Source organism: Drosophila takahashii, chromosome 2L (assembly GCF_030179915.1).
Source record: "Drosophila takahashii strain IR98-3 E-12201 chromosome 2L, DtakHiC1v2, whole genome shotgun sequence".
Taxonomy (NCBI): domain Eukaryota; kingdom Metazoa; phylum Arthropoda; class Insecta; order Diptera; family Drosophilidae; genus Drosophila; species Drosophila takahashii.
The window spans coordinates 23,334,490-23,344,621 of NC_091678.1; the positions used below are offsets into that span (position 1 = coordinate 23,334,490).

The 10,132-nt window shown below is 38.8% G+C and overlaps 1 long non-coding RNA gene across 1 annotated transcript; it reads left to right on the forward strand.

Moving 5' to 3' along the window:
* Nucleotides 1-7,917: 7,917 nt before the first annotated feature.
* On the forward strand, nt 7,918-9,091 carry LOC138913470 (uncharacterized). The gene is made up of 3 exons (XR_011419239.1): nt 7,918-8,189; nt 8,408-8,483; nt 8,927-9,091. It is a non-coding gene; the product is annotated as an uncharacterized lncRNA (long non-coding RNA).
* The last annotated feature ends 1,041 nt before the right edge of the window (nt 9,092-10,132 follow it).

The following is a 10,132-nucleotide window of genomic DNA, read 5'->3' on the forward strand; positions in this document are numbered from 1 at the left end:
AAAAAAGAGGATTTGTTGAATGTCCGTCCGAAATTTTTATATTCCTATGAGCTTCTTTTTACTATTTTTTAATTCAGTGCATGTGCAAGTGTATTCGTTTAGCTGCGTGCCAGGCACACCTTGAGGAAAATTTTGCGCCTCGCCCGCAAGCAGACATTGGTTAACAAACTTTTCAACTACCTAACGCACATACTCGCACACATGCGTGGCTTGAGAAATTATTATAACACGCCACGTTGGCAACCTTTTCATATGCCAACGACTTTGGACAGGATGGCGAGGGTGGAAGGGGGTTTCCCGGGTTCCTGGCAAGTCCCGTGTAGATATAAAATTATGCGCGTTTATTCGTAAATTAAGTGTGCTGGGGCTGTTGCTCTTTGAAAGTTTGAAAGCAAATCGCCGGCTAACTTGGCCAAAAGGGAACCCACGGGGGCTTTAACCAGAGCGAATGCACCTTGTGCGGTTAGAGGGGATGCGGCACGTGCCTGGGCGGTTCCTTTCGGCCAGGGTGTTTATTAAAAATGCAGAAGTCCTAAGTGGTCATGTCCATCGATAGCCGCAGCCATATTAAATTTATCTAACATGGTTCCGAAAATTACACTGCCTGTAGGCTGAATGCTAACCATCCCACCCACTCCTCTAGCCATAAACCGAATGATAAGCAAGTGTCCTTGGGTAACTGAGTGGAAGAGGAGTATAAAACCTTCGTAACATTTCTTACGACTTTAAAATTAGAAAATAATTTTAAAATATTAAATCCCACTTTAAAAAGTTAGAACAATATGGTACTTTCACTTTAAATAAACTTAAAATAAATTTCATTGCTCGTCGTAAAAGTATTAAGTTTAAAAGCTAACATTCAATTATTCATTTTAATAACCAATGAGTTCTAAAGTGTAAATCCAACTGCCTTCATGCCTCCCCCATCAACGATCAATTTTCAGCATTTAGTTCTGTGTAATCGATATAATCAAAGGTTTACCCAAGACTCTGCCCTCCTCAAACGATAAGTGTGGTAATGCAAGCGGATGGAAAAGGGTCTGCCGAGTGCAACATTAGAGGAGGCAAACCCAATGGGGCAGACACCGCAAAGTGGAGATGTTGCGGAGCTCCGATCCCAAAACTCGGGAAAATTCAGCTGCAGATGCCAAGCGAAGCGCAGCGCACACAACATTATTGGCAGGTGGAAACAGCAACAGCAGCCGAACAGGTAGCTCAAGGGGGCGTGGCAGGGTGGCAGGGGGAACGCTTTCAAGCGCGCTAAAAATTTTCAGATTTTCAGAACATAACATTTTACGGTTTCACGGTTCATTGCCACATGCAGGAAAAGTGAAAGATACATCCCACATACAGGTGCAGCTCACTTTCCGTGGGCGTGTGTGTTTTTGCACAGAGAAAAAAAGGTACTAAGAGTACCTCAAAACACATAAAAAATATTTTGGTTTTGACGACTTTTTTAAAACCGTTTTTACAATTATTAATAATGATATTTTAGTGGAGTAACGTATAGATGCCTAGAATCGTTTTCATTTTAAAGGACGCTTCATTCTTTCAATTCTCATAACACTTAAAAAATCAGTAAAATTTTAAAATTTTGTTTGTTGTTTTACCAAACATTTGCCTGAGCCAATCTAATCCCTATTTCTAACCTACATAGCACTGGTTGAGGTGGTGTTCGTCTGTGTCCTAAATATAATAAGGATTCTCAGAAGAACCTATTATAAATAAAATAATTGTTTTAAAAATAAAAATCTTAATGGTCAATCAATAGATTCACTTCACCAATTAATCTGGTCAAAATATTGATCTTTTTTTTAAGTGCATAGTAGCACATATGAAACCGATACCTCTCGTTTAGACGGTGGAAACCCATTTGAAGAGCTCGAGGAGACTGGAGGGGATTTAGAAGCGGGATGGTCGGCAAGTATAACTTTTGGGTTTTCGTTGATTTTGATTTTGTTAAGCTTCAGCAAAATATTTTAAGCAGTTTAGAAACTGCTCATGTATATCACAAGAGTTCACATATCACGCACACAAGAGAAATACAGGGTGGGTCACAAATTTTCCCATACATCGATGCAACTTTTGCTTTTGTTTGGTTTTTGTTTTTTGCGCCACTTTTTGTCCGCTGTTTTTAATTTCCTCTTTTTCATCACCTAGTCTCGTCGTTGTCGTTAAGCCTTTTGGTTTCCAATCTAAGCGTATCGGATTTTCGTATGTTAATTCATTTAAAATGTGAACAGAGTTTTATCGCATCGTTTTTTTATCGGTTTTTGTGCGTATGCTTTTAGCGGTTTCTTGACTGATGGAATTTACCCAAGCTGAATTTCAATTTAATCAATTTGCTTTTATAATGACTCATTAATAAAGAATCTAAATTTAATTGTGGAAATAACGGGAGCTTCTTGTTTTCCAGTCTGTATAATGGAAAATGTGTTAATTGTATTGAAAATGAATACCGGCATTTTTATTGGTAAAAAGTTAGAATATGGAGAAAGGTGTTTCTTTCTAGCTAACTCTGTTCCATTTCTCCGCATTCTTTTTGGATTTTCCTTCTATATTTCCTTTGTCGGTTTAATGACTTATGGACATAAATAAATGTCAGCATTCCTCAAACTGCCCTTTGAGGTCAGTTTCCTTGTGCCCCATCTTAAACCCTGAACAACCTCCTCCATATTGATAATTTATGTTTATTGCTTATGCAAAGCGCAAAGTCCAATAAGCGGCAAATCAAACAAATTGCTGGAAAGTTTCCACCCAGAAGAAAGTGGCTGGGTCATCCCCACTTTCCGGGGAAATGTAGGCTCTGAGCTAATGGCATTTGGCTCGTTGATAAGCCGCTCGATCTCGAAAATTAGCAAACAAAGTGCGTAGTCTTAAATGCCTTTGCCTTTGCCCTCGGCCTTCGCCCTCTTCCGCCGCTTGCATTTATTGTTTTTCATTTTGGGTTTTCCGCAGAGGTGAAAATTGTGTGCGAAAAAATCGTACGTGCGTGAAAATGAATGGCGGGGCCAAGTGTAATTGTCCAGCGATGGGATGGGGAGAAAGCTTTCCGAGATGGTTGCGGTTCCAAAGAGATTGGCGATGTTCGCGTGGAGTTCTCCCGTTGGCGTGTGGTCAGGTGTTTGTTAGAGATATGACCGTGCCCCCTCGTCCATATGATTTAATGTTAATCACATTTAATGGGGGCGTCAGGGAGAAAATAAAGAATGAAGGGAGGAAAGCAGGCGGGCATATTGAAAATACAAGCTCGTAAATTAAATTTTACACCAGCGAACCGCAATGAATAGCAAACAAAAAGGCAGAGAAAAATCGGGAAAATATACTAAAAAGTCGTAGAGTAAAAAATAACCTATTTATAATAAAATAATAAAAAATAAAAGTGTAAACAAAATGTGTTTTACTTATAAATTCGTTATGAGTTTTTAGACTAGCTTTTTTATATAATGCAACGAATAATTTATCACTTAAAGATCTTTGACTATTTTAATCAGGTACCAATATATTTTAGTTTAAAGAACCAACTTTGATTTTAATGAAATGATTATTCCATGTATTTGAATTCATTGTCAGAGGTACAGCTTTGTATCCCTCTTCATTTATTTCTTATTCCTACATGGAATATACCCTCAGGAAGGGTGTGAAAAATAGGAGCGTTCACAATGGCCAAATGATGCCGCTACTTGGCTTCCCCTCAACTTTTCCATCTGCCAGACTAGGCCCATAAATTTTTACTAAGCACACGCAGTGCGCTCTCCACTGGCACTGGCCTTCTCCATAGAACAGTATGCTGCTCCCTTGCTGGCCCGGTCATCTATTTCCCTGGCCAGAGAGATGTGTCTACGTCTGCTGTCCGTAATTTTTTTCTTTGCTTTTTTATCGTTTAATTAAAATTCGCAACACGTAAATCCATTTGAGCCGCTGCTGCAATCTTTACTTTAACCTTAAGGCGGCCCAATCCCAATTCGAGTCCCAATCCCAGTCCAGTTTTCCCGTTTCCATCTGCCATTGCCGAGTGTTGTGCTGAGTGTGTGTGTGTGTGTGGTAAATCCTATTTTTCTATTTTGTTGCCCTATAAAACCACTTTACACAATTTTCGTCTTTTGTTTTTCGATTTTCTTCTGGTTCGTCTTGGGTAATTTCTTCTAACGTTCTCCTGATGCTCTTATTGGAATGGTATAAAGTGGTGTAGAAAATTTGGTTTTTGGGATTGGTAAAAAAAAATATGATTAATTTTTAAGCTCGCACTTGAACTTTTAAAATATGGAAATCAGTGGCGGATCCAGGATTTTTTGTGATATCAGAACAATTTTTTTGTTGCATACTTTTTAAATACCAAAATTTCTTTAATGTTTCAACCGAGTGGGGGTGATAATATCACCCATATCACCCCACGTGGATCTGCGCATGATTGAAATCAATTTCTTAATGGGTTTTTGTTAAATATTATTGCTTTTATAGCTAAGAAAATAATTTAGGTGAAATATATTGATTCTTTATAATAATATTATATAAAAGGGTATTGGAAATTCGCGTTGATAAAAATATTTCGACGTTTTGATTTCGCTGCTTGTTTTGCACTCGCAGTTGCTGTTGGCCCTGGTGCTGTTGGCCTGCTGAAGCCCTGACTTTTACCAATTATTGCTAGTGCCGGGGCCAGCCAGCGAATTAGCCTTTGTTGGGCAACCAATCAACCGGCAAGGGGATCCACCTCCCTCTGGTATTTCGCTCTGTGTACTTCCCCTTTCGATTGCCGCTGGCTTTTCATTACTTTTCTATCAACGTACTTAGGCCATTGTTGTGCAGTTATTTAGCACAATCAACACCCGATGCCGCTGATGGCCCCTTCCCCGGTTTGATTTTCCCTTTGTCTTGGCCTCACTTGTGGAGGGATATCCTGCTACTTGGAAGAGCTTAGTAAATTTTATCAATGGCAAACATTTCTCTGCGAGTGCCCGCCTCTCGCCTGCTGACGGGTGTTTCACCTGAAGGCAGGATCCTTTGTTCATTTACGTTTCACTGGAGCTGCACACAAAATTAATGGAAATTGCTTTGCACAATGTACGAGGCAATCCAGGGCAATCCAAGCAAGCAGGGAGGAGCAGACAAAGGTATTAAAAAATTAACAAAAAGCTGGGCTGCAAGTGGCAAACTGGAACTACCAGCTGTCCTGACTTCAGGCATTCCATGTAATTGTTGCATGTCCGGCCTCCGCCTGCGATTGCATTCAATTGGAATTATCTATGAATGGGCGAGAGGACTAAGGACTGGAGACATGGACCTGGAGACGATAAAGGATAAGGCAGCTGGGTGCTGGGTGCCCACTGATTGTCCAGGGATCTTGTGGGCTCTCGGACAAGTTGTTAAGCGCTTAACTTGGGCCAGATATGGTGTAGGAGGAACTGAGGGCTGTCGAGAGGTTGGATTAGATTTTAAATTACACGTAAGGTGAGCTTCTAAGGATTTTGGGCTGGTTTGATTGCATGCCCATTGGGGAATCAACAAAATCATTACTTACCGATGTGTTAAAACTACCTTGTAGAATATATTTTAATTATTAAAATAATAATGTACATAATTTGTTCTGTTTAAATACAAAATAGAAATTTATGCATTTTAACCATTATTTCCATTTATTTTTAAATACCTCGATTAAATTTAAGTGTAATTTTATAATGATAAATATGAACTTTCTGTGGAAATTAGTTTCTTCCATCCACTACACATTTTCATTAATGGCTAAATTCAATTCTCATCGAGTTGGTCCTTACTTAATTTTCTCGCTACTTGTTGATTAGTTTTAAATGAGTTTTGCTGCCGGCACTGCTTGACTTAACCCGCTGCCGTCTTAACCCTTCACACTCACCTCCCCGCGGGCCCTGATTGATATTTACGCGCTTCGGCTGATTGAAGTGTAATCAGCAGGCAGTCAGTCAGCGATTCAGTCGCTCCTTCACTCAGTCAATCAATCGGAGAAGCTGCGGGCCATGTATTAGCAGCTGAATGAAATGTAAGTGAGCAAATCGTAATTAAAACTGCGCCCATCAGCGCCAAGGAAGGCAAAAACAAAGCAAAGCGGGGCGGGCAAGAACAAACGAGGCAGCAAAGTACGCTCGAGGACACAAACAATATGCATTAGGACTGAATGCGATGGGTGGGCGTGGGAAAGTGTGGGTGGTGGAGCGGTTGAGGGAGCGGGTCAAAGCACTCGACTGTCTGATGGCACTGACGTTGACAGAGACGAGACACTAATGAAAATGCATAAGCAGTTGCAGTCAAGGGAAAACAGAGGCTCAAAACGGGAGTGCTACCGCCAGCAGGGAAAAACTGTTCCCGGTTTACAAGTCGCAAAAACTATATAATATCTCACAAATGTTAGTATTAAATTACATAGTGATTCTAGTAAAATTGGTAGTACATAATATTAAAAAAAGAATTCTAAAAAGTTCATATTACTTTATTCCAAATATAGTTATAATGAAAATAACAGTTTCCAATGTAATATAAAAAAAAAATGTAATTAAATTTAAGAACCAATTTCTAAAAAAGAACACGTTTTTCACGAAACGTGAAACCTCCAAAGAAATGGAAAACTGAACCGTCGGCGATTGTTAGATGACGAAGGGCTCTGCTCGGCCGGCAAAAAGGGCTGCAACAAAAAGGAGTAACAGGATAATGAGGAATGCAGAGCGGCTGAAAGGAGTTAGCGCATTGAGAATGCGACTGCAAAACAAATGCTAAAATGGGCAGCACAAAAGATGAAAGCGGCTCACTCATAAATAGGGTGACACAAGTGGAAAACGAGGGGGTGGTGGGTGAAATGCACTGCACTCATCGTGTGTGTCTCTCTGTCTGATTTCTGTTTGTCTCTGTCACTCACTCCGGCACTCAGTCGCCCTTTCCCTGTCCCTGTCCCTGTCCTTGTCCCTTTTGTCAGGCCCTCTCACTCGCGCCCTCCGATCCGGATTCTGAGTCTCCGTCCGGGCGTAAATCAAAGTGAAAAGCGTGCTAATTGCATTAAAAGCATATAAACAAAATGCAATGCAAGTGGCTGTGATAAATATAAAAAGCAACAGCCCAGGCCCTGAAAGGCCTCCGACTGAATGTCACTGTATGTGCACTATATATCTCCCCATCCCCCTCGGCCTCACGGCCCGTCCCTTTTTCAGTGCCTTTTGTGCTGTGAAATTAAGCAAATAAGCACGGGCAAAAAGCAAAAAATGGGAAAGCGAAAAAGTACTGGAGATCCAAGTAAATTTGTAGCTCCGTTGCGACCCTTTTTTTCGACTTTTATTCGCCAAAAAGTTTTAAAGCGTGACAAAAAATTGACCCTTGCTAAGGTTATGGCTAAGCTATTTAAAATCGATGGATTATTGCTAATCAGTTTCGTCGTGGGATGTTTTGAAAAAAGGATACAGTTAATTAATTTAAGGAAAGGTCAAACGCAAGAATGTAAAAAAATATTAATCGATTACAATGAGTGGCAAATCTACGATTTGGATATGGCGGGATTTCAAAACATTTTTTTTTGTTTCACACTTTTTGAATTTAGAATGTCGGATTTTGAATTATTATTTTAAATGAATATGAATGAAATGAATTAAAATGGATTTCATTGTGGTAAACTAAACTAGTAAACTAGTGTTATTTAGAGTTAGGAGAGTGTTACACCGCAAATCAAAAAGATTATCTGGCACACAGATTTTTTTGTGTGTACACTCATAAAAATTAATTTCTAAATTTTGGAAATCTCGCCATTGAATCGGCCTACCTTTGAAAATAGAACAAAAATTTCTTGTTATTAAAAAATTGTCCTTTGAATACAGAAAACCTTTCTTGATGGAAAAAATTCAAGAAAGAATTTTTCTTAAAAATAGAAAAATGAAAATATCATATGTTTGTTTTGCCGTCGCAGCCAAAACATTTTTGTACGTATTTAAGGACAAAATCACCTTTGAATATATGAATGAAATGACCCTAGAATATAGGAAAGTAGCCATTGACTTCCTTCGGCTGCCGAATGTTAACGACAAGAAAAACGAAGTGGGACGAAGGGCCTACTCGGCCCGACTACTACCCGGCTACCGACTTCTCTGATCCCCCGAGCGTCAGTTGTGAAAAAAATTCGTGAGTGATGGACGTGATTTTCAAGCGGATAAGAGGTGAAGCCTTTTTCCGAATATTCAAAGGTATGTAAATATGTATATAATTTGTTGTATAGCGGGCGTACAATTGTATGTATGTAATTAAAGGATACATTTCAAATCTCTTTACCAAGCGTATACCAATTTAGGTGAATTGTTTTTTAGCTAAGAGCTACGTACATACATACATTTGTACATAAATTTGTGGGTGTACAGTTCTATAATAACTTTATCTTATTACTCGCATTTTATTTATTTTTCAGAGTGAAAATACCTGCAGTTGCATCAGCCAAATAATTTGTTTGTCGAAGCTGTAATTTTGTTTTAAAACCTTCTAAGGTAAGAAAAATATGTTGTATTTGTTTGACATGCTTATGTATGCATGTAAATATCTATGCATGTACGAGGCTCACCCGATCTGAAGCCCGATTTTCAACCCTTTCATATTCTGCTCCTCTCTCTCGCTCGCTTGACCTACGCGTCGCGACGTTTCTCTCTTCTCCTTCTTAAAACTGACACGATCTGCCCTGCTTACATTCGGTCTCCCTTCGCGCAAGGGACTGTATGTAAATATATATGTATGTATGTACGTGTCTCTCCCGTGCCTCTCTCTCTCTCTGAAATTCGATTTTCAACCCTTCATTTTCTACCTGTCTTGCTCCTCTCTCTCGGTCGTCTGTCCAACGTGTTTGTATTTTGGCTATTATTAACATTACATTATTTCAAAAAAGTTGTTTATCTAAAAACAAATCATTGATATCCCAATAACTCTTTTTTTATAGATGAGGAAAGGCGAAGAAAATGGATCACCGTAGGTCATATGAAGTTCAACAGACCTTGGGTAATAATAATGTTTTCTTGAGTCAAAAATGTGTTATTTAAAAATGTTTAAATGTTAAGTGTTAAATGTTTTAAATGTAAATAAATATAATATGCAAAAGAAAAAACTAAGTTACATTTTATTTTTAGGGTTTCAGTGTTAATATAAAACTTCCTTTCAAGAAATATTATTTCTTAAATCAAGAAATAAAATTTCTCGAAAGGAAATTTAAACAAGAAAGAATTTTTCTTGTTTAAAAGGTGCCTTTCTAAAAAACCCTTTCTTGTTTTAAGAAATTTAATTTCTTGAAACAAGAAACAAACCACCTTTGAAACAAGAATCGCCTTTCTTGTTTTAAGAAATATTTTTTCTTGTTTTTATGGTGGCTTTCTAAAAAACCCTTTCTTGTTTTAAGAAATTTAATTTCTTAAAACAAGAAATATTTTTTCTTGTTTTAATGGTGCCTTTCAAAAAAACCATTTCTTGAAACAAAGGTGAGGTCGCCTTTGGCAAAAATTCAAGAAAGAATTTTCTAGATTTTAAGGAAATTCTTCGATTTTTTTTTATGAGTGTAGGTACATTTCGGAAAGCTAATATTTTAGCACAACAACTATCCTGTTCATAGGCTTATTTTTGCCTATAAATAGTGAGAGAATCCTTGGAACTTATCAAAATAAACATTCTTCATTCCTTGAGTCCGCCTGAAGTATTCCCAAGTCATTAACCCGCCGTTAAGAAAGCAGTCTGGATAAGCAAGAACACAATATGAGCTGCTCACATTTATGGTTAGCGATACGAATGTTCTTAACTGCATGCACTCAGGCATCGGCTGAGGTTCGTAGCCCTGAATCCGGCTCTTTATAGCACCCAATCACGACTCGGAATGGAGGAGCCACCGCATGCGTAGCGAAAATTCAATCGTACAATGTGTTGATATATGACACGTAATCAAATGTTTAAGTGCATGGCACACGCATCGCCAAGTCAAGGAGGTTTCCATCGCACCCAATGCCCCGTTCGGAAAATATGAACCAAATCTATAGGGGAGGGCAGTAGGGTGGCCAGAGTACACACAGCAAATCCGACAAGTAAATATAATAACAATAAAATGAAGCAACGACATGAATGCCATCGCAGCGCCAAGGCGAGATATTATGACACTGCCAGC